The following is a 24,599-nucleotide window of genomic DNA, read 5'->3' as shown; positions in this document are numbered from 1 at the left end:
TCTCCATTCCCTTTCCTGCTATTTTAACTCAAACAGGAAGCCTCAGCATCTGCCTTGGAGCAGGGCTGAGGCTCTCACCTAATTTTATTATAGGGCTTGGGCCCATCCCTGCATTCCAACCTCACTTTTTTATGGTCCTGCCCCAGCTTTTGCTAATGCCCCGCTTCCTACCCCTTAGTTACTATCTGTTCTCATCCTGCCCTACATGGAGCGGGGTGTGGGGCGGTGGTTATCTGCAGACCCAAATGCAGCTGTGTCAGAAAATGCTCTAGAAAATGCTGTGCATGCTCCTGAACTTCATCACCATCACTTCTGGCTCTCATATTTGCTGGGATCCAACATGAGCTTCGACAATTTCCTCTGGGCACTTTGCCTTCATCTTAGCCAGACATTCATGCACCCCGGCCCTGGTGAATAGACTGTGATTCAAGCTCACCACCCCTCTTCCCTTAGATGATGTTGTTTTAGTATGTCCAGCCAAAGCCTAGGTCAAATCACAGTATCTAATCTGGATCCTGTGTATTCTGTCTGCCGAATTTACTTTTCTCTAGATAATATCTGGCAACCAGCTTATTTCTTCTTTACTCTTAATCTCCCTTTTAAATACACCTCCCTAGATCCCCTTACCACACAATGCAATCCAGCTTCATAGAGAATTTAGTTTTTAAAATCTGTTTCACTTTTGTTGAATAACTACTTAGCTAACTCTTAACAAAATACACCTGTATCTACTATGATTTTGAAAGAAGTCTCCCCACCATTTGTGTGCTCAGAACTTAGACCTGATCTAAGTATAGTTAATGTTTATTGATTACTCACTATTTACTAGTCACTGTGCTAATAATGCAATACTGGCTTAAATCTCACAATATCCATATTAGGGAAACACAATTCTAACCCTGCTTGCACTGTAAGAGGATTAGCTTAGAGAGATTAAGTAATTTGCCTGTGGTCAGCCAAATAGTAAGTGATAAAGTGGAGATTTGAACAGAGTCCTTGCTTTAATCCCAGTTACAATCAGTTTCCTATGCTCTGAAAGGAGTGTTCCTTAAATGCCATTTAAGTGTCAGTTTCCTTGGAGATAGGTACTTCACTCACTCACCAAAGATTTTCTGAGTACCAAGTGCCAATGGCTATAGGTACTTCACTCACTCACCAAAGATTTTCTGAGTACCAAGTGCCAATGGCTATCCTAAGCCCTGGGGACATATCCCTTAACTAAAGAGACAGGAGCCATTCGGAACACTCTGTTATGAAGTCAGTTGTTCTGGTATAAAAAGAAGGATCTTCCCCCAAAGGAAGTGTCTAATGCCCTAAGGAAGGTGAGGCTCCTCTACCTCAGGCCTCACAGCAAAACTGGGCATAGCCCACTGAGAATGTAGCATGTCAGAACCAGATAGAACAGTTGCCGTCATCTGATTTAATCATCTCAGTTTAGAAATGAAAAATTAAACATAATCATAACAAACTGAGAATTCAACTTTTTCAATATTACATATATTTGATATAGTGAAAGACTCACTTCTTAAATACAGTTGCCCCAACTCCTCATCTAGTACTTTCACCAATACATCACATTGTCATGAGAAAGATACAGCACATGTTGAAACCAAAATTTCCATAGCTGTAGTCAAAATTCTCATGACCTTGGATCACTTTCTCAGAACAAAACTCCTTCATTGAAGCCATTATCCATGAAGCGTTTCTTCTAGAGTTTTTCAAGGTGGTTTCTAACAGTTAGGCAATGGGAACCATGTAGGATTTGCACGTTTCTACTAACTCTAATGGTATTTGATCTAATACGGTCTCCCGTTAGAAGTCAGGGGAAACTAGAAAACTTAGTCCCATTTTTCTTATTGAATTCACTCATTAATAAGCATCACCAAAGGTTTCTGTCACTTTTCCATACTCTCTCATCCACACTCATCTAGGCAACATTCTTGGGTTTTCTTTGCCACTGAGAATATTAGGTCAGCATGACTGAGTTCTGTATACTAGTTGTATTCTCCTCCTATCAGTTTACAACTTTTGCAGTTTATCCTGGGGCTTAAGGGTATAATCATCTCCTCGCCTGCCCCATCCCACCCCTTGCAGTGTGATGTTATTTGCTTTGTTTTTTTCTTTCCAACACACTAGCTTTGTGCTATATTTAACTCCTGTACATTAGCATTAATATCCAGCCGCACAAGGGAAGTTGCTGCTGTGCATTACTTCCACCAGGTACAGTAGGAGTTTGTTCCGCTAATGCCTTTTGGGGATAAGGAAACAGATGCACATACAATAAGCAGGCTGAACCTTCTCTCCACAGTAAATCGAAGACAAATCTTTATGAGATTTATGTGCATGATTTTATTATTTTACCTTTTGCCTACTTTTTGCTTTTCGTTTTGGTGGCACACAAAGCAATGTACAAGGGTGGCTGACAAAGTAAAATAATATTCTCCTCAAAAGAAATCGCTTTAAATCTGACAAGAAACACAGACGATCACTGATACACATTATTCTTATAAGATTCTCAACTTCCTAGAACAAGATTTAGAACATAGAGGATCCTCAAACAGGTGTTTCATGAGAAACCAGATGTGATTTCCCCTCTTCTGGCTAGTCTTCCTTTGGCTAGATAGGCATTTCACCAATGTCTAGAAGGGAAAGACTGTGAATCAGAAAAAGGTTGTAGTCATCACAGGCTTCTTATTTATGTGTATAGGTCCTTTTTTTTTTCTTCCTTTTAAACTTTTGGTCTGTGAAATCTTCTCCTCTTTCTCATTTGCCTTCTCTTCCCTTCTCCTCCTCCTTCTTCTTAATACCCATTTCTCATTTGCTTTTTTTGTTGTTTGCTTAAGCATTCTGATCACAGTAGAATGTTTTTGAGTTGTAATAAATCATTGCCCCATTAGAACAAAAAATAGATGTATTCAAGGTTTTATCCAAGTAAGAAACAACATTTTTTGCATTGGCTTAACTTTGTTTTGAAAAAAAATCATAAAAGCAATATTAATTTGATTCTTGGTTAGTAAAATGTATTTAATGAATATGCTAAATATATGACAGGTTCTGATTTTATTCAATTAAGAAAGTGGGTGTGGCTCATGGCAGAAAAGAGATAGAGGAAGAAGAGTAAAAGGTATTGGGAGACTAAAGACACTCATAACTAACAGAAAAAGGTGAAAGTGTGAGAGAAGTAGACAGTCGTCATGGGACTGAAAAGCTCTTGGAAAGCTAATGGCTCAAGAGGAGGGGCATTCTGCATGCACATACTCTCAAAGGTCTTCTGATAGGGCTTTTGAGAGGAGAGCAGGGCAAATGTGGAGGGTGGTACTCTTCTCTGAGTCACATCTACCAGGACCACAGGGACTGTTCTCTTCTTAAAGTCCCGGACCCCACCTGTGAATGCTACTTCTATACTCTGGGTCATCCAGCTGCTTCAGAGAGGAAACTTACCGGAACCAGAATAAGCCACTAGAAAGGTCTTCAAAGTCAGAGAACTCTGTGCAGAAGCAGTTCTGCCTGGTGTAAATGAAAGCACATTCAACTCAGGGGCCTTTCAGTGTACATGTATAGTGATTCATAGCCCATGCCCATTCTGACTGTTCAGTGCCAATGCTTTGTCTGTTTATAAATATTTTTAGTATGACCAGCTACCTTGGGATAGCTAAACTGAAATAAAAAATGAAGCTGTTATTTTAGACTAGATATACCTCTAATTTTTAAAAATGTATCAGTTTACGTGAGTTAAATTCACTCATTCATTTGCCCAACAGATGTGTGTTGAGTACTTCCTAGCAGACAGCAGTGTGCCAAGCAATGGGAAATAAGGTTTGATGTGAAAACTGGTGGCCAAATTTAGGGGTACTCATTGAGCATTCTTGGAAAGTTACAATTTGTTTTATTTTTAATAGGGAGCCTATGAAAAGATTTAAGCAACGGAGTAGTAGAGTCAGACTTCTGCCCAGAAATGTCAATTTGATAGCCTGATGTAATAACTAGTCAAATTGCTCTTTCAACAGTATAGGCAAGACATAATGATCATTTTACCAGATTTGCCATAGGAAACTTGTTTATACTATAAGATAGTAACAAAAGGACATGGGGACACTTTCAGTGTTGAGAGTTAGAGGAGTTAAGGGGGCAGGGTTCTTGCATGGGATGCACAAAATGGATAGGTTTACTGCAGAAGGAGAGATCTTGTCAAGGAGAGATGGGCATGAGAGAAAAAAGGAGAGGTTAGAGGACTCAGGAGAGAACTTTGAGAAACAGGAACAGTTGAGAGAGGAAGGCTGAAGGTATACAGCAGAAGAGACTGTACAGGCATGGTCAGAGGGTTGGGAAGAGAATCTGGACAGTAGAGGGAAGTTTTGAGTAATTCTAAGTGGAGACTAGGAGTGTCGACTTTTTGTTAAGACACTGAAATAGGAGACAGCATGATATAGAAGGAAGTGGGCAGAATTGGAGTCTAATGTGAAAGTAAAACAGCTGTCATTTACTTGCCTTAGATCGTGGGCAAGTTACTCAACAGTTCTCAATTTTGTTTGGTTTCGTTTAATCTCCTTAATGGAAATAGTGTCTTGTACATAGGATTGTTCTGAGTATTAAAATTATAGTGTAGTGTCTATCATTATGCCTTAAGATCCCTACGCTGCTTTTTTTTTCCCTTTGGTTTTACCCTCATCCAGGCCATTGAATTCTGAGCTCATTTTTAAAAACAAAAGTCAGATGAGCCCCCAATTGTTACTCATCACTCATGATTTGCTTTTACCTACAGAATAGGGGACCCAGTGGTCCTTCATGGTCTGAACCCTACTCATTCTTTTAGTCCCACCTCTCATCACTTTGACATCTCACTCCAGCTACATCGTATTTCATGGACATCATGCTCTGTCATACCTTCAAATCTTGGAACAAACTGCTTCCTCTTCCTAGATCGTCTTCACCTGACTCTCTGGCTACATACTTTTCATCAACCCTTCAAGACTTTAATTCAAGAACCTAGTTCTCCATGTAGATATCCTTACCCCATTCACAGTCTGTATTAACCCCATCATCTACACTCCAAAATCCTTCTTCCTTGTTGCCATAATATTTTGTAAATGTTACCAGTCATACTGAAGCAATGTTTTAACTATTTATGTGTTTGAATTCCCCCCAACCAATAGACTAATACATATAAGAAAGCAAAATGATTTTTCATTGAATTGTCAGTAACTTTACATGAATGCATGATTTTAGTGAAAGGCCATGGGTTCTACAGGTTAAGTATGCATTGCATTAAAAATTGTAAACAAAGAATTAGTTAGAGCATTCCATGTAAACAAAGAATAAGTTAGAGCAGTCCTTTCTGGAAAGTCTTGTATTCAGTTGCCTACTACAAGGCTAGATTAGATTTGAGGTTCAGCAGATCATTATTGTGGTAAGATCTAGGCCTTAAAATAATATTACCCTAAAGGTTTATTCCAAGCCATGATTACTGACACAGTATGAACTGATTAGTAGTTTGAGAAAGAGTCAGCATGGCATGGTAGGTAAGAACACGGAAGCTGGAATGAGACTACCTTGGTTCAAATCCCTTTTTTCTGATCATTACTAACCATGATTCTGGGCTGATTATTTAGCCTGTCCATCATCAAGCCTCTTAATTTTTAAAATGGTGCTGAAAACCACAGATATACCTCCTAGACATATTATGAGAATTAAATGAGTTAACACACTTAAGGGGATTATAAGTATAATAATGTCTTTACTTCTATGACTTGTTATTCCTTTAAAGGATGTTAGTGGCTATGGTTATACATATCCACATAACACTTTGTACATGTACACAGTTAACAAGATAAGTACTGTATGTCAACAGGAAACAGAATTTCATGAAAGCCCTAAGGGAGATTTGGATCCTAGACTGCCACTGAAATCCACACGTGCTCCCTGTCATTCTCTTTCTGCTCAGCTTCTCTAGCAAGAGGTCCTTTCACAACAGAGCCCTTCTAGGAAGCATGAAGGCAGGATAGAGCACACTGGGATGAGACTTTGTTTTTAAACAAGGACAGAAGAATGGATTCTAGTAACACCAACTGAAAAATATTCCTTAAATACCCACTATGGTTGAGACTGTTCTAGGTACAATGGGGCCAATCTATTTTATTGGTTTTGAGCCTTAAGAGGATTCTTGTACTATGACAAGAAATAATCTTTCTTTTCTACCATGTGCCTTTTTTCCTTCTTCTTCCTTTTTTATTTTTTATTTTTCTAAAATAGCATTCTTATCAACGTGTGTAGGGTACTATGGTGATGGCTGCTATATAAATACAAGAAGAGAGAACAAGAGAAGAGGGGGAGGTAATTAACTCAATTGTATAAAGCTTTCTTTAAGAAGCAGAAGAAAGGTTCTCCATAATTTCATTCCTATTTCCAAAGGGGCAGAAAAAGTTGTTACAAGAGATGTCCTTACAATCCCAACCTTCGTGCACATCACTGACTCCAAGATGGGGAGCCCACTCGCTTTTTCCACCTGAATGTGCAAGGCAATCTACTTTCCCTACTGCTTTTCCCCCTCTAAGTAAACAACCTTTTTATAAACGGGAAAATGGAGAGCAAGCCTTTCAAACAGTTGTCATAAATTAGAATAAATTGCATTAATTCAAAATGTAAAACTAGGAGAGCCAGGAGAACATGCAACATATTTTCCCCAAATAACACCGAGAAGAATCACAAGTGTATACTTTGGGCATATGTATATCTCTTTTCTGACTGACAGCCTGAAGGATCGTCCATGTGATTTTTGTGTTGCTGAGGTGAAAACAATCTTTATTTGGATTGAATAGCAGAGTAAACAGGAATGAAAAAGAGACACAAAAGTTTACAGTACAGATGGTTTTCCAATTCTTTTACAAAAATTGTCTGTCTTATCAATTAAAGGTGCATTTTCCTTTTGTTCTAGTCAGTTGTCATGGGAGCTTTTCAGTATTACACAACCAAAAAAATTAGAGTAGATCAATAAATTATGTTAAATTTAATGATGCTACACAGGTTAAATGTAACAATGAAAGTTTATCTTCCCTACCTTTTAACTGTAAAAATAAAATGATTCATCTTCTACTGTTGCTATGTAAGGCATAAAAGAAACTATAAACCTTTGTGATCATAAGCCCAGATAAATAAAATAAGAAAGAAGTGTGTGTGTGTGTGTGTGTGTGTGTGTGTGTGTGTACACATACCAATACATATGGGGAGAATGGGGAGAAGATTTTGATGACTCAAGAAAAATATTAAAAGGTATGCCAAAAGTGGTCTCCAGAGACACACAAGGATTTGATTAAACTATAATTACGCCTACCCATAAGCAGCATACACCTGTGCACCTAAAAGCCTCCTTCCTATGATTGGAGGGTTTGCTTCCCACACAGTCATCTGGCTCTGTCATCTGAATGAACTGCCTTAGGTAGCACAAGGAAGGGATAACAACAATCCACCTCCTGTCAGCAAGGCCCCTTCCCATTCAGGGAAGCAAAAGGCTATTCTAATTGAATGATTCACAACTTTACTACAGCTATGTCAAATTTAAAATAAAACAGCACTGCCTAAATATTTACGGAGCATTTAACATAATTTTGGCTTTGAATCATGATATATCTTTTGTGTCAAATACTGTCTTTACCTCCAACATTTTTTGACCACAGAATCCATGGTAGTTAAAAGGTCTAATTTAGAAACACTTGAGGGATCCACGGACAAACATACAGGTCTAACTTCCAGGCTTGTCCTTGATCCTGCAGGCTCTTCTGCCTGCTTTGAAAAGACCGGTTATGGCTCTCAAGGGTGCTCTAATCTGGAACCATTCCCATGAAACAATCAATGGCATATCATCATTTCTTTCCTTTTCCAAAAGAACAGGATACACAGAAAATAATGCACATGTAGTAGAGAGTTGAAAGCCTAATGCACATAGGAAACGGACCCCTCCAAATCAGCACATCAGGCCACCAGATATCAGTCTCGGGCAGGCGTTAGTCATCATTTTCTTAAACGAGCCATGCTCTTCTCCCAGGATTTATGCATCTTCTTCCCCCTCTACATAAAGAATTAGCTGAATAAAGTAAAAATAAGAGGACTCTGGGGCTGCAGATGGCTGACCAGCTGTTTCTGGGTGACACCCCATGAATCAGTGCCTCATCGAGCTTTAGTGCTTCCATGTTTTGGGGGCAAAATATTCTGCATTTTGGAAAACTAGTTCATGGAAAATAATACAGCAAACTAACATTTATAGAAAACCACAGTAATCTTGTAACAAATGTCCTAAATTATGTACTCAAAAGCAGATCCAATTTTACCCAAGGTTCTCATCTACAGAGCCTGTAGGACACTTTCTTGTTGTTGTTTGTAACTGCGGCTCCTCCCAACCCCCAACTCAATTGCTTCTTTTTTTAATGATATACCATTTTATATAATATACCACACAGAAGACAAATTTTCAGCCTGTAGAAGAGGCTTGGGCTGTGAGCAGCAGGGAGATGGAATATTTAAAGGACTTTACTTCCATGTCCCCTTTGAATATTTCTCTTATATATTTTCATTTAGTTTGATGTGAAGATTAATACTACTTTTGAAAGCCTCCTGGTTTTGTTTTGAACAATACTCATTGCTCAGTGCTTAAGTGCAATGCTAGGGGTGTGGACAAAATAAAAGTAGAATGGAAGTTTATATTTCAACCTCTCCCACTTTCCTTCAAAGTAGAAGTTTCTGGCAAGGCAGAGTTTCACTGAAGCCTTTCCTGGTTGTCCTCTTCAATTTTAGATGATTACTTGATATGAATATCTCTAACAGGGTATATTTTGATACATAGAGTAGTAGAGATGGCTTCAAATGCCTATTATCAGGGGAAAAAAAAGCATTTGTGTGATGGGGGGATAAGAAACCTCTGCAATCATTTTTATTCAATGAAAGCCATTCCTTTGGGTGGAGAGTCAAATGCTAGTACCCACACATGCTGCCTGCATACCAGCACAAGCCGGAGGAATGCAGATTTCTGTATCTGAGAGCAGCTGCTAAGCAAAATGGAACGTCCAACAGATGGCTGCATTGTCATTATTGGGGGAGGAAGAGAGGGGAGCTATTTTCGTTTTTCTGTTGAGTGTGTGCGTGTGCATGCACCCATGCACGTGTTTGTTTAATAGGATATGTTCTCTCATACCTGTGTTCTCTACTACCTAGATCTGTCTCATGCTATCAAAGATTCTTACTCACTTTGAAACTTAGAATTAGAGCAGACATCAGTGATCATTTAGTCTTTTGACATTTAATGAAGAAGAGAGAAGACCAAAGACACATAGCATATTAGAGCCAAGACCAGAACTCTTACATTTGGCCCTATTACATAGAAGTCCTACATTCTATTTACCTAAGTATCAGTACTAAGCACAAATACCAAAGCTTGAGAAAAGGAAACACTACTGCAGTTGCAGTTTCATAGTCTGAAAAGTGCACGTGTGTGTGTGTGTGTGTGTGTGTGTGTGTGTTCAAGTCTTCTGAAGGAGTTGCTTTGAAATTCACATGGAGGAAAAAACTAAGATATTTTATAAGTTAAAATATCTGGTCTTTATCACACATATTATTAGATGCCTAGAACATTTTGTCCTATAGCCTCCCAAATTTAAATAAAAAGCTATAGATTATGAAGATTATCCTCCAGTTTCATATGTCAGAACACAAGGAGTTAAGTTTCAAGTCAAAGCTACTGAAAGCCATGCTTAAGAAGCAGACGGGAAAGTGTTGAGGTCCCATCATGACCTGTCTATAAAGGTCTCCATCCCACTTCTGATGGTAGCTTTGGGTCAGTTGTACAGTCACATGGCTCACCCATTGGTTCATGTTTTTTTTTCCAGAAATAGAATCAATAGAGAACAGACAAACCCACAGTTGCCAGTTTGTACAGTCTTGTGGTTTCTGTCAGGGGCTACAGACTCGAGCAGGTCTACCAGATAATGAAGGCAAACTATTTCAGTTCCTGTGGGTCCAGAGTGCCTTGGCAGAGTTCTGGTTTCAAACAAATGAATAACAAATTAAAAGGTACAGTAAAATAAGGGAGTGGTTAAAATGTATGAACTAAAATCAATGTAAGAAAAACGTAGTTAAAAACCCTGCATTCTCAGCAATAGCCTATGATGTATTTTGTTAATCTCTTAAAATTTATGTTAAAAGCCTTTTAACAGAAAGTCAATATATTTGGGTGGTAGAGCAAGTACATCATCCTGTACTGGTGGTTGCATTAAATACTATGCATAGACTCCACTGTCTGTAGGAAATGAGCAGGGGTCCATCCAACGGAAGTGCCATCTCAAGGAGGCCAGACGCTTTTCCCAAAATGGACTGTGAAGCCAAGCTAAGCATTATGCTCTCCTCTGCCTAGGTTCCTCACTGACGTCAACAAGAGTTCTGAAAATGAAGGGGGATCAGAATACCAGAAGCATAGCCTAATAATAGAGCAAAAAAGAAGAGCAGATGGAAAATAAAGTTTCTCGGATCAAGTGTGACCTAATGTCATAAATTTGTTGAGGAAAAGAAAACAACAACAACAGCAAAGCAAAAAGGCCTTTGCATAAAAGCAGATTTACTTGTGTAAAAACTCTGGAATATGGCAGACTAGAAAAAACACCTAGATACTTAGAAAGCTTTCAGTAAATGACTAAAAAATAAACAGGAAAACATACAAAATCAAGTTTTGGATGAGTTTGAAACATCACTACTAGTTGTTGTGTAGGGGCAAAAAAGATACAAAAATAGAAGTAGAAAATTCTAGAAACAGGCTTTTAGCGGCTTCCTTTGCAGATGATTTATGCATACACTTATTCCTTGTATCTTCAACTCACCTGAAACAAACAATCTGCTGCTCCCGCAGATGGGCAACCTTGGAGGGACTCAGGCACAAACTTGAAACATGGTGGTAAAAATGAGTTAAAATACTGGGTCCAAAGTTAAAGATATTAAAAAGGGCCCCAGTCACATAGTAATCTCCTAGAAGTGCTCACCATTTACTCCTGCACCCTCATACTCTTGTGTGTGCATGTGTGCGTGTGTGTGTGTGAGCGTGCATGCGCATGCACCAAAGTCTCAATACAAACTTTCTGGGAATCTTTACTAATTGTATACATCTCAACACAGAGAGATTTTCAGATCTGCTTAATAATTTGACTTAGAAACTTATTTTTGATATGGACAAAGAAGGCCCCAAGATGTTGAGTGACATATAAAGAACAATCTCTAATTCAATCTCTAAATATTTGTTTTTCTAGCTAGCAATCATCAAGATGTTTTTCTATTTGATGGACACTCTGTTTTCTCAGAGTAGGCTGTTGGTTGGGAAAGCGGAGGAGGTGAAGTTTTAGAGTAGGGCTGCATTTTCTCTTTATTTTCATTGTTTAACCAGTGATAGGATTAAGGCAGGGAAAGCCATTTTTTTTTTTAAATAATTTTCTTCTTTCGGTCTTTCATTCTATTGGTTCTTAGGCTTTCCCTCTATCATCTCACAAAAAGAAATCTTGTTTCTTCAGAGTAGCCTTTCCAGGTTCTGCCTCCTCAACTTCTTTATTCTGTCTAGCTAGCATTTTTCTTTGAATCTAATTATTGCTCTGCCTGATCCTTTAAACTTGATATTTTACAACCTCCCTCACTCCCCAGAGAGCTTGCTAACCACAAACTTTACCTTCATTTTCCCTTTGCTCCTCACCCCATTACTGAGAGTGAGTCCAGTTCATCCCTTGTCAAGCTTCTACAACTGAGGCCTCCTGCCAGCACCTACCACCCCCAGGAGAAGATATTGGGCACTCATCTCTGCTAGGATGGTCCTCAGTCAGACAGATAACAAGGAATTATTCTAACATAACAAACTCACGATATCGTGTAAATGCATAGAATTAGGAACATAAATATCACAGAATTTCAGACCTTGAAAGCTCCTAGAGAGCATTCATTTTACCGTGAAGAAAATTAGTACTCAAACCTGGTTGACAATCTAGGATTTTTTGTGACAAAAGAGTAATATAATGTTTATAAAAATGTTTTATAAACTCCACAGCACTATACTGTATGCACTTAAAAAATGACTATTTGTCTTCTGAGTACTATGTTTGAGAGTTATTCCAGAGATGCTGCCATTACTCAAAATGTTTTAAATCTCTTCTTTAAAATTGTCATTTGAGGCAGTTCAGATTGTCACTGTATAGTCACATATCGTTTTTATCAGTAAAGGTATTATCTAGGGCTCAGACATTCATCTCACATTTGATCTTAAATGTCTTTGAAGGCAGAAACCGTGTCTGTCTTGCTCCTTGCTCCTGGTATACTGCCTGCCACTGATTATACACCTAATAAATATTTGTTCAATGAATTTTTTAATAAAAGATTAAACCCACCCTCAGAGAATGATAATTTGCTTTGATTGAAAGGTAAAGGCTCTAAAATCATTTTCAAAGAGAATTTCCTAAATAAAATTATTTTTCAGTTGTAACATCATTTTTGGAATAAGTTCAAGGTTATTAATTAGAAGGGGACAACATTCATTGGATGTATATCTTAGTAATCTAGCTGACCTGTTTGCACGACTGAATTTATTTGTATCTCACCTTACAAAAAAAAGAGGCAGATTGAAACAACTACAACAAAAAGAAACCCATAGTAACAACAACATTAACAAAAAGCATATTACTATAATCATGTGTTAGATATGCACAGCAAAAGCAGCCCACAGGGTGGGTTCCTTATGTGTGGTTAGCTAAGGAGTGACAGTAAGTAACAAGAAATAGAGAACAAATGAGACTCACCCAGTCTCAAGCACATGTCTGCATGCCATCTGGCCCTTGTTCCCTGTTGAGTAAAAGAGTTAGTTACAGCCAGTAAGAATGTAGTCATAAGGAAACATTCTGGGGTGACTGGGGTGACAACATTCCCAGATTGATAATAAGTACACAGGAAGAGAGGCATTTGCAGGTGTCATGATAACCACATCATCACTGCTGTTGGCACTCACAGGTAAAGTTGGTTTTAAGCATTCTGTGTGATACATAAAAGTGAGAAGAGTCCCTCTCCAGTGGACTAATATTTTAATTTGTTTGAAGAATAAAGAATGAGCAGATGACTTAGGGGGAAGGCATAGTAATCACAAGACAGAATTGCCCACCTTTTTTACAAGTGAGTTACTCTTAGAAGAGTCTAAGAATAGTGATTTTTACAATAGTTTAAAATGCACTAGGTACACACAGATACACACAAAATCTAATTCACACCACAAAAACACGAGCTTCATCCCATATTTCAACTACTTCCAATCTAAAGTATCTTGACCAGGAGAGGATAAGTTTATGTATTTAATGAATCCTGTTGGACTCAGGGCTTGCATTAGTAATTGCTTGGGGAACATGTTTACTTGTTCTTTTTACTGCTCCCTGAAACATCAGATTAAGAAATTTCAAGCAGGTCCAGCTAAAAGCATAGCAAAATGTGGCGCCTCATAAAACTGAAACTTAAGAGTGTTAAGAAGAAGAAGTAGAGAATGCTGGATTTCTCACCAGGCCACCAGCTCACTCATTTGGGGCCACTCAGGTTTTGACGAGATCCAGAGCATGGGTATCATCCATGTGTGTGGCATCCACAAGAACAAAAGTCACTTTTTTCCCAGAAATAAGAGCTATTTAAATGTCATAGCTAAAAGAAGGAAGTGTTACTTGAATTCTGAAGTGGCTGAATATTTGAATTGAGTTTTTTAGCTAAGAAGGTAATGTCAAAGACAAAGGTTCTGTTACCATCCAAAGAGAATTTATGACCCAGCATTATTCCCTGAAATCCCATCCCAAGCCCCAGCCCCAAGGTTCCTGTACAATCTCCACAGTGCATTAAGAGTAACCTTCGGAACTGCAAACTTGATTGTATAACTATTCAGATTACAATTCTTTTCCTCTTTTTAAATTATTCTTTAAGTTCAGGGATACATATGCAGAACATGCAAGTTTGTTACATAGGTATACACGTGCCATGGTGGTTTGTTGCACTCATCAACCCGTCATCTACCTTATGTATTTCTCCTAATGCTATCCCTTCCCTAGCTCCCTACCATGTTACAAAGTCTGACTTTTAAACTTAATATACAGCGATTTTTAGAAAACAAGCTCTTACCTATTCAAACTTATCTTCTACAGCTCCTCTATGTACATCCTGAGCTCTAGCCACACCAACTTTAAGTCTCCAGAATCTGGGATTCTAGCATGTTCACCTGCACAGCTGTTCTTATATAATTGTTCTCTCTGAGGAATATGCACTTTCTTCTGCTTTTCTTGAAAATTACTATTCATTAAAGACACAGACTCATCTCTTTGAAGTCCTTTCTGCCATCATTCTCACTTTTACCTCAGGACTGTGCAGACTCAGGAACTGCTATATGCAATTCTATAAAGTATAGCATGTTTTGAACAATATTGACTTTGCCGTTTTGACTTTGAGGGTGTTTTGACCCCAATGGAATACCTTGACATTTAATTCCAAAGGGACAAAGCACATGAGTATATATTCAACTCACCTATATCTCCAGGGCTGTTCTCCAATCGGTCCACAGGAAAACAAGCTGCTTGAATGAGATGTGGCTTTAATCACCTTATTAGTCTGCCAAGGGAGCCAAACAAAATACAAGAGACTAGATGCCTTCAACAACAGAAATTTATTTTCTCACAGTTCTGGAGGCTAAGCGGCTATGTTCAAGGTTCCAGATGATTCACTTCCTGGCTTGTAGAAGTCTTTCTTGTTTCCATGTCTTTGTATGTCATCATATGGCTTGTTTTACTATGTATGTGTGCTGGAGTGGGGATTAGATACCACTCTGATATTTCCTCTTATTAAGACACTAATCCTGTCAAATCAGAATCCACCCTTATGGATTCATTTAGTCTTAATTTACATCCTTAGAGGTCTCATTTTTAAATATAGCCACACTGGGAGTTAGGCCTTCAACACATGAATTTTGAGTGGACACAAACCTTCAGTTCATAACAACTACCTTATGTTCTCAAAATCTAACAGTTCCTTGTAATGACTATAAACACTTGTGTTATGATTAAATGCTATACCACATGAAGGGAGAATGAAGAAAACTGGTTAATCCATTAGTTAATCAAAAGTACTCATTTCATGTGTACCACGTGCAAATCCCTGTTATAGAACATGTCAGTGTTATTAAGGAATCCATAATAAAATAATTTAATTGGAATTCAAACACAAAGACGTACCAGATAAGTGGTTCTAATAGTAAACAACTATAGGATAGAACACAAAGTATTAAATTTGGAGTCAGGAAACATGGATTCAAAATCCAGCCGCAACACTTACCATCTCCATGACCTTAAGCAAGTTGCTTAACATTTGTAAGCTTCAGCTCCCTTGCCTAAACACAGTTGCAGAATACCTAACTGAGAAATCAAGTGAGATAGAATGTGTAAATTCACTTTGGAAATGCTAACACTGCATATACAAAGAGTGTGACCAAGCCCTCATAGGAGACTTCTCTGACAGGATCCTTGATCTCTTCTCTCTTCTCAAATACAAAAGGCAGTTTTTCTGCAGGGCACTGCCTCCCTATAAGGCAGGCCTTACTGCACTAACCACATTTGTACATACCTAGTTATCATCACTCTCAAAACTCAATATTTTATGCTGCTGCCCCATCAGAGAAAGACATGTTCTTGCTTATTTTTTATATTTGCTGTCTTGCGTGGAAGAGAACCAGCATACTTTAATTCTGAATCATAAAGAAGTTGTGGTAAAAGCAGAATGAAAAATTGTGTACAACAAAATGCCATGTGAGTGACTGGAGGGCCCATGCACTCTTGCCAGAACACTCAAGCATTAAAAATGTTAAGGTTAAGGCTGACACAGCCAAGAGTGATTTAAACATGGAGGCCACCACACAGTAAGCATTCTTATTAAAGATCCATGAAATATGTCGTCATGTGCTATCAGCAAATAGAGAATTGTCAATAATGAAATATTCTCTTAGGACTCAGAATCAGGAGAATAAATTGACCTTGACCAATGCTAATTATTGCTGCACCTTCCAATCAGTAACTATCAGATCACATTCCTAAATCTTAAATAAGTGTGTGATATTTGCAGAGTTTGTGGCAGCAAATGGAGTCCAGGTGGAGCTGCATAGGGAAAACAAGAAAAATGGCTCCTCACCAGAAACAAGAGAGGAGCATGGGAGGACAGATTCAGACACCCCAGGCTCCCAAACCCCCTGTTGTGAAGTAGATTGTGTGTGTATGTGTGTGCGCACACCACATAAGCACACGTTATTTATTTATTTTTAAACAGTCCCACTTTATACCGAACTGACAATGCTCTTTATTTTCATTATGTGTTGAAGAAAAGAATTAAGGGGTGGAAAGCAAAGAATTGTGAGAGACATTGCTTTGATTCATTCAAAGCTAGGCTCCAGGATTAGCTTTGTATTTATTTAATACATCAAAAAGCAACAAAACATCACAGCTAAAGAAATAGACACTCAAAACTTAAAATGAAAATATAATTCTGAAGCATCATGGACTGACAAATATAGCATTTAAAATACATTATTTTCTTTCCGTTTCTTACAAATTCAAAGGTGGCAATGCATATAAAAAAAGATCTGCTTGAGCTACTAGCGAAGTGCCACAGTGAAAGCATGCAGGGGCACTCCCAGCTTCAGGAAAAGTAAGTTGCTTGTCCATTCACTGAGTGGTCAGCACCTGCTTTATAAATCTCTTAAACATCTGGCTCTATGCTCTTCACACAGGAGTTCACACAGGCAGAAACATTTTTTTTTTTCATCTTAATCATGTAGTACCTTTTAAGATTCATAATTTGGGATGAGCAAAAGGCTCGGCAGGAGGTGGGGATGAATTAAAAACCATAAAATTGATGCTATCACTCTGATTGACATACCAGTAGTGCAGCATACATTTCCTGTTTGTCAGGAATGAAAGGTGTTCACATTCTGTAATAATACCTAATAATGTTTTGGAAAGACAAACTGCTGTCTGACTACATTTTACCAGGATGGAATTTTTTCCCCTTTCTGTCAGCACTGAAGTCAGAAGCTAGAGTGTACATTGCAACCCTGTATAAAGGATGACCTAGATAGTTAATAGCTGCAGCTATTCCAGTCCACTACCTGGACCTCCCCAGGTCTCTGATGCTATATTCTAGCATGCCTGAAATCACCATTACACCTTAAGACTAATTCAGGGAAGCATCCAGGGAGCTAGATGTCCAGAAATGCCATAATAAGCTTCAGAGAATGAGAATCCTTTGCTCCCTATAGCTGTCTCATCACAGAATTGGCCAACCCTCTACCTCTTAGAGGTCTGCCTGACAATTAACATTTTGTGCAGCGTAGTAAGGAGAATCTTGTATACAGGGATCAGGGGCCTGACTCCCTCTAGCTGCTATGTCACTGACCATCTAAGCAAGCCAGCTATTTAACCTTCTACACCTCAACGTCATCACATTTAAAATAGATTCTTCAATTTGCCTTGACTTCTTGAGGGGTTGTTGAAAAATAAAAGCAAAATTACAGCTTTATAACTTTCATGCATTTTTGTCACGTAGATCACAAATATGATTATATATTTGTTAAACAAAGTATTTGAAGAATATTTAAAATAATCTATTCTGGGGCAATAATTTGGTAAAAGGACAAGGAAGAATCAATGAGCTACTTGATTTATGTGACATGGTAACATCAGAAGAAAATCAAATGTACTTATAGCCATTCAAGAATTATTATTATGGTAAAGTTTTAGCCAAAGATGTATCCCTCAACTTGCTGTCCTGTTATTACTATTTACACCCCTATAGAGTATCAATTGTAGATACTGACTACTAGAATTTCAAACATTAAAATATTATTTTGGGAAACAAAGAATAAAGGGAAAAGATTAAATAAATCTGAAACTTTTAGGAGGAAGATAGACTAGGAATGTTTGTATTAAATATTCTAACAACACATTTTTGCATTTTCAACTCTTGGATTCTCTTATTTCCATGGAAGATTTCAAGAAGATAAATGTAAGATTACTGCTACAATCATTGTCTAACAATATCAAGTTTCAAGTGTCAGGCACTACAGCGTGAACAACCCTTTGTCTCTGGAATTATAAACACAGATTTAGATGATTTGGGAAGCCTATGGAAAATTGACCCAAATGAAAAAGGGGAAATGTTTTGTAGACCTCGCTTTTGTAATAATAATGTTGCAAAGGGATCAAAGTGCTTTTGAATACAATTTATTGCTGTTGTTTTTACTAAATCAAATAAAGGCTTTAAGCAAAAACAGGTTTCAAGCCTTCTGCTTATGATTGCACTTCGTGAGACTTGACAATGCTGATTTCTGTGTAATTTTTAAAATCCACGTTTGGTAAAAAGAAAAGACATTTCTCCCAATTCTTCAAAGTTACCTCTAATAAAATCTGCTCATTTACGCCCATGCTTACAGATACAACACAAAGAAAGTTCAGCAAAGTCACTCCACTGCACCCAATTGGTTCTTGCTATAAGTTGCAAAAGTTGTAAAGGAAACTTACTCAGGATTTGAGGGCATTTAAATCATGGCCTGACTTAATTTTATATTCACTAAAAGTGGAGCTAAAAACAGAATGCATGGATCATGTCCTCATAACCTTCAAGTGGCAGTCCATAGACTGCTGTCTGTTTCTTGAGTTAGATTGACAAGAACTGGAAAGAAAGCATTAGCAAAAGGGATCTTGAATGCTATCAGCTGAAATCTACCTAAATCCCCCAGCAAAATATAATCTGAAAGAAATAAGAGGTTCACCTCTTGGTTCTAGTCATTGAGAACTTGAAGGTTAGGTTAAACAATATCCATCCCTCTACTTGCTAAATTACCCAAATGTGGTTATAAAAATAATGTTAAGTATTCAGGCCAGAGGTATTTATCAGAAGAATATGATTTACATGGCTATGTACCTCATGGAAGGCTCACGGAAAAATATAGGTACAAATATGCATAAATCATATTTATATACTTTCTGTAAAATTAGACTGGCATTAATTAAATGGCAGAAAAGGCAATGAGAGCATTGTTTGGAGGGTAGCTTGTTCCAAGTTCTGATTATAACTTGCTTCCCAAAGAAGGAGCCGCCTACAGCTTAGAAGACAGATGAGAAGATCATCATCACAGATTTGCTGTGAACAGCTCTGCTCAGCTCTGTCCCTGCCAGACTCGGGGCCACACACACCCTTCCAAGATGGCTAAAGAAGATTCTCGGAGAGATCATTCCCTTCTTGCTTCAGATTTGGCAAGGGCAGAGTGTGGTCTTATCTTTGGAAAACTTGAAACCTGTCTGTAGAGCTGGGAACTGCTTTCAATAGCAAAGTTGTCACCACCCTCATCATCACACCTACAATGTACTGAGCACTCACTATGTGCTAGGCCCAAAATGCTTTGCATTATCTTATCCTCTCTTTGCATTCATCCCATGAAGCAAATGCTGCAATTGCCCACATTGCATGAAAGAAGAAACTGGCACCACAACTTGCCCATTGTTACAGAGATGATGACAGTTGGCACCTGAATTCAGAAAACCACATTCTTCTAAAATCTTCACTTATAACCATCAGAGCAGCTTAATCAGCTGCAAACAGCCCATGGATTTGACTTTTTAAAACTCCACTTCCACTTAGAAAGCTCTTCCCACTTATTTCTTAATTATATAATATACACATATACACACATACATATATTTACCCCCTCCAGAGTGCAAGGAACTGGGTTAAGCACCGGGAAGGAAGCAATGAACAAGACATTTTCTCTACCCATGTGGAGCACACATTCTATAATATATTCCACATAACATAGCCTCATTTCTTCTCACTAGTCCTATGTTCTTTTCTGCTCCTATTACCTGACAGTTTCCAGGATGGCTTTCAGTAGCTGGGCAAAACATTGGCACTGCCACAATTCCTATGAAGTTGGGGAATAACAACTTGGCCCCCTTCCTCCTAATGTCTGCCTCTCTTCTCAGTTTCTCAGTCTTCATGTCTATCATCATTCAGGTACCCCCTGTCTTCTGGTTGCCCATAGTCATCCATTACTATATCCCTCTTCACCACCCATGCCAAACCAGACCTGCCCTCAACTCTGCTGCCTCATGTGTCTCTACTTTTATACTTCATTCCTTCCACATCCAAGCCTCAGGGTTATCTTAGCTCCCATTCTTCACCTTAGAGAGCAGGACTGACCTGTTGTGGGAAATGACCAAACGAAAACTCTTACATGTTACACCAGGAAAGATCTGTTTCTGGTAAATCACGAATCTTATTTTCTCAGAATTTCTTTGGTGGGTTTTCTTTTAGAATCATTCTCTCATGTGGTAGTCATATTCGATAGAACTTATTGCAGGTACATATGGACTAAATATGTTCCTAGGGGCTGGTGAGCGATGTTAAACAGTGGGTAATACGCTTTGAATTCCAAGCAATCAAACTACAAGTGACCTTCTGGCAAAGTCATCCTCAGTAACATACTCCTGTCTTCACTATTACTAGCAAACAGTGGAAAGGAGTTAAAAATATATTAGACTTCAGCATTAGAGTGATAGGAACACATAGTAATAAATGCAATGTAGAAAAATAAATAAATTAAATTGAGGGATGGCAGTGGTGGAAGTTGCCCACATTTGGCAACTTCTACAACATTTGAAAAAAGACAAATGTTTCTAACATGAGGGATTCTCAGGTCAAAAGAGAAACCCTGAATGTAAAGGACATTCTAGAACCTCCTCAACATGACCCTAATTTTTCCATGAGCTTATAAGTCTCATGAAGTAAGGAACACATCTTATTTTGCTTAATATTACACAAGCAGCACTTAACACAAGGCCTGAGACCTAGTCAGCACTTAGTAAATGATTACTGAATGAAGAAATATCCTATACTTATCTCCAGCTATCCCCGAATCAGCAGAGCCCTCTGTTGAACAGCAATCCCTACACAAGACTGGATTTTCACATTTATACTTTTTCCTCAGGGAGCAATCTCTGCCTATATTGCCTTTTATTTTCTTCTAGAACTGTTGAAATGAGAGTCTTTAAGGCCAACTTTAAAAATTGTATCTGTTATGATTCTCTTAGAATGGGACTTGTGTGTGAGTGAGATGCTGGTGCCTGTGGCATCTCAGGGAGGGCAGATGGATGTCTGTCTCTCCCTTGGGCTGACAGTGCCCTGAGCTTTGTTTAGGGATTGGCAAAGTACTTCTTGCCTATCCTAGATCCAGGAACTGAGCATGGTCCAGTCCAGAGGTTGTGATCCCTTAGAGGTTACCTTTGCACCAAAGATAGGGACAGCAGCCAGAGGGAAGGGGAGACTGCCTTCTGTACCATGCCAAGACCCACCTAATCATTTTGCACTGGAGCCCTAAAAATTATGTATCTTGTCTTGGACCTGAAGAGGAAACCATTGTGTTGTCCCTTGAGCATATATTTCAATCCCTCTCATAGTTGTAAAGGAACACTAAGGGGAAAGGCTTTATCACTCATCATCTCAGCCTCTGGCTGTGCACAGCACTCTCCTCTCAGGATACATTACATAAAATTGTGCTGAACTAACTTGAGAAAGGGAAAACATCATTTTATTTCACACAAAAATGTAGATAATCTCATATTCAATTTACCTGGACAGATCAGAAAATGGACTAAATAACATAAATTCTTGTTCATTTTTTTCTGAGACTATCATTCATCTTACTCAAGAGGAAAATTTTACAAATTGACCACACTGCTCATAAACACTTTTCTTCAGATTAACAGAAAAGCTTTGGAATCTAGACTTGTAAGCTCATTCTGGAATATCATCTTCTGCAAAGAATTGAGTACTGTTCAAATATAATCACGATTAAATTATTCACTCACACTCATCTTCCAGCTACTTATTATGTGCAAGGTATAATAGTGGGTACTGTTAAGAACCGTTCTCTCCATTTAGTCTTCAATTTGGCTCTGACCCAAACCACTGCAGACAGTTGCCCACCTGAAGGGGCAAATGGGAGCTGAAGTCCAGCATTCACTCTGTTTGCCAAACCATATACCCTGCCTGGCATGAGTTTGGCTGTGTCCACCCAGGGGAAGTGGTATGTTTTTCTCTAATTCTAACAAAGTCCCTTATGGGCTAAAGGCTGTCTTGGCCCTGCTCCTCCTTCCACACACACCTCCTAAATTGCACTTGGCCCATCTGTGATTTCTTTTCCCTTCCAGAGTATTGCTGTTCAGTTGAGCATCCTTTCTGTTGCATGAAAATGCCAAAGTAAAGGAAAAGGAGCACACCATGTGATTTCCCCAGGGCCAAGATTTCCCCAGGGATGGTTTTGACTGAGGGGCCACAAAAATAAACAGTCTAACACCAACAGATATCCAGTCCAAATTCTCTTTTTATACCACAATGTATCTGTATTAAATACAAAACTAATAAAGTGAGAATTGAATGTGAATTATGAAGCACAATTATAGTCATGATACATGAACTAAACATGAAAAGAATCAGAACCTCTTATTATATTTTATTGGCAACACTTTTCCAAATAGGTAGTTACTTTTGAAAGATGGCATCTCTTTGAAATTAACTCTCAATTTCTTGCAAATGTTTAGATGTCCTCACACTTCTTAGTCAACTAAGAGTGATTATTTTTATTGCTACAAGCCATATACATTTGTTTTGGAACACATGACATTAATCATGATTAAATTGTATAGAATGAAAAATACCTATTACCTGCAAGAAAAAACAAAATCCAACACAGCTGTAAAAATGTCAGCTAGCCTATAAAAATTTGTGTGGATTTTCTAGCAAACTAGCAATGAAAATTCTGAAATTTATATCTAGTCTAATGAGAATCTTCAAAGGTTTCTCTAAAAGGGAAGACTAGGTCACTTAGTTTACTATTTCAGATAGATACTGCCTTACCAATATATGAATCATAGTGACATTGTACATTTGAGCTTTTTAATTGTGACAACTCTGAGGCATTACTGGGTAAAGCAAATCATTCTGTTCCTATTACCTCTCTGATCTGTCCTCAAATGGGATTATACCTATGTTTCCAAGGCAGAGAAAGCACCAAGGGGTGAATTCCATCAGCCCCTGCCATGGACTGAATTGTTCCCACCTCACCCCACATTCATATGTTGAGGCCCTAACTTGCCATGTGACTATATTTGGAGATGGGTCCTTTAAGGAGATGATTAAGGTTGAATGGGGTCATAAAGGTACATCTCTGATCCCAAAGGACTGGTGCCCTAATGAGAAGACAAAAAGATACCAGAGTCTTCTTTCTGCCATGTGAGAACACAGTGAGATGGTGGCCATCTGCAAGCCAGGAAAAGATCCCTCACCAGAACCTGACCAGGCAGGCCCCTGACCTCAGATGTCTACTCTCCACAACTGTGAGAAAATAAATTTCCATCATTTAAACCACCCAGCCTACAGCATTTTGTTATGGCAGCCAAAGAATACAGGCCCTCAAGCAAACTAACTAAAATAGTATCCATTATTAACATTTTGGTAAATATGTATAAAGAAGTAAGAAATGTTTTATAAAAAATTTTTAATTTTTATAATTTTATGACTGTGAATAAAAGCATCTTTAAAACTTGAGTCACTTTTATTGATCTGTAATAAACATTCTAAGAAAACTGGTGTTCACGCCATGCAGGCCTAGCTTCAAAAGACTTACTCTTGCCTCCTGCCAATAAGATTATTGCTCTGAAATTTCTCCTATAACAGAAAATCCCAGAACTACCACTCTTCAAGTTCCAAATAAATGCTGCTGCTTCTCTTAAACTTTTCACATTCCCTGCTCTAGTCTCCCTCTTCTGCACTACCACAGTACTTAATTTAAATATGTCATTTACCATATTTCACCTTGTAATTACCTTGACTTTTGCATATGCCTGCTACTCCACTAGAGGACACAGATCTTCAGAGCAGGGGTCATATAATCCATTTCAGATTTCTCTAGTGTCCACTGTGATGTTTTGTCAGTAGTGAGTAGATATTGGTAGGTGTGTGAAAGAATGAATGAATTATTGAATGAATGGATGGATAAATGAAGAAATTGATTATTTGTTTATTTATTTATTTACCTTTATGTCTCATGGAACTTCCATAGCATCCGAGAAAACTGTCTTTCCACCATCATGCCTCTCGTTGATGGCCTAGGTATGAAAGAAAAAGTGTTAACAGAAAGAACAATGGAGAAATCTTTAGTTGCAATGCCTCTGATTTTTTAGGCATAGTACTAGTGTAAATTATTTAATTCATACTACTTCACATTTCACTATCCCCATTTTATTGACAAGAAAACTGAGGCTCTATGAGGTTAAAAATACATTCATACCCATGCAGTTGCCAAAAAAGAAAAGCTACAGTGTAAGCATGATGCTAAAATCCAAGCCCCATCTTGTCTTTCCTTCTAAATGGCCTTCTCTTAACTTTTTCCTCAGCCTTCTGAAGAAAGGTGAAAAAGAGGTGTAGATATTTTCTGAGACCATTTAACATGGCCATCTTCCTGTATCCAACTT

At 38.2% G+C, this 24,599-nt stretch overlaps 1 long non-coding RNA gene across 2 annotated transcripts in view; it reads right to left on the bottom strand.

Annotated features, from left to right (window-relative positions):
• LOC105734655 (uncharacterized) overlaps positions 1-24,599 on the bottom strand; it is a 595,258-nt gene that overhangs the window by 203,431 nt on the left and 367,228 nt on the right. For both annotated transcript variants that reach the window (XR_010342607.1, XR_001111573.2), the window contains exons 3-4: positions 24,162-24,233; positions 12,807-12,849 (exon numbers count right to left, since the gene is read on the bottom strand). This is a non-coding gene — a long non-coding RNA (uncharacterized LOC105734655). The remainder of the gene's footprint in view (positions 1-12,806; positions 12,850-24,161; positions 24,234-24,599) is intronic.

The sequence above is a fragment of the Aotus nancymaae genome, unplaced genomic scaffold, assembly GCF_030222135.1.
Source record: "Aotus nancymaae isolate 86718 unplaced genomic scaffold, 86718_ANA_hifiasm-v0.15.2.pri h1tg000014l, whole genome shotgun sequence".
NCBI lineage: Eukaryota > Metazoa > Chordata > Mammalia > Primates > Aotidae > Aotus > Aotus nancymaae.
Note: the sequence above shows the minus strand (reverse complement) of the source record. Positions and strands in the feature narration are given on the sequence as shown.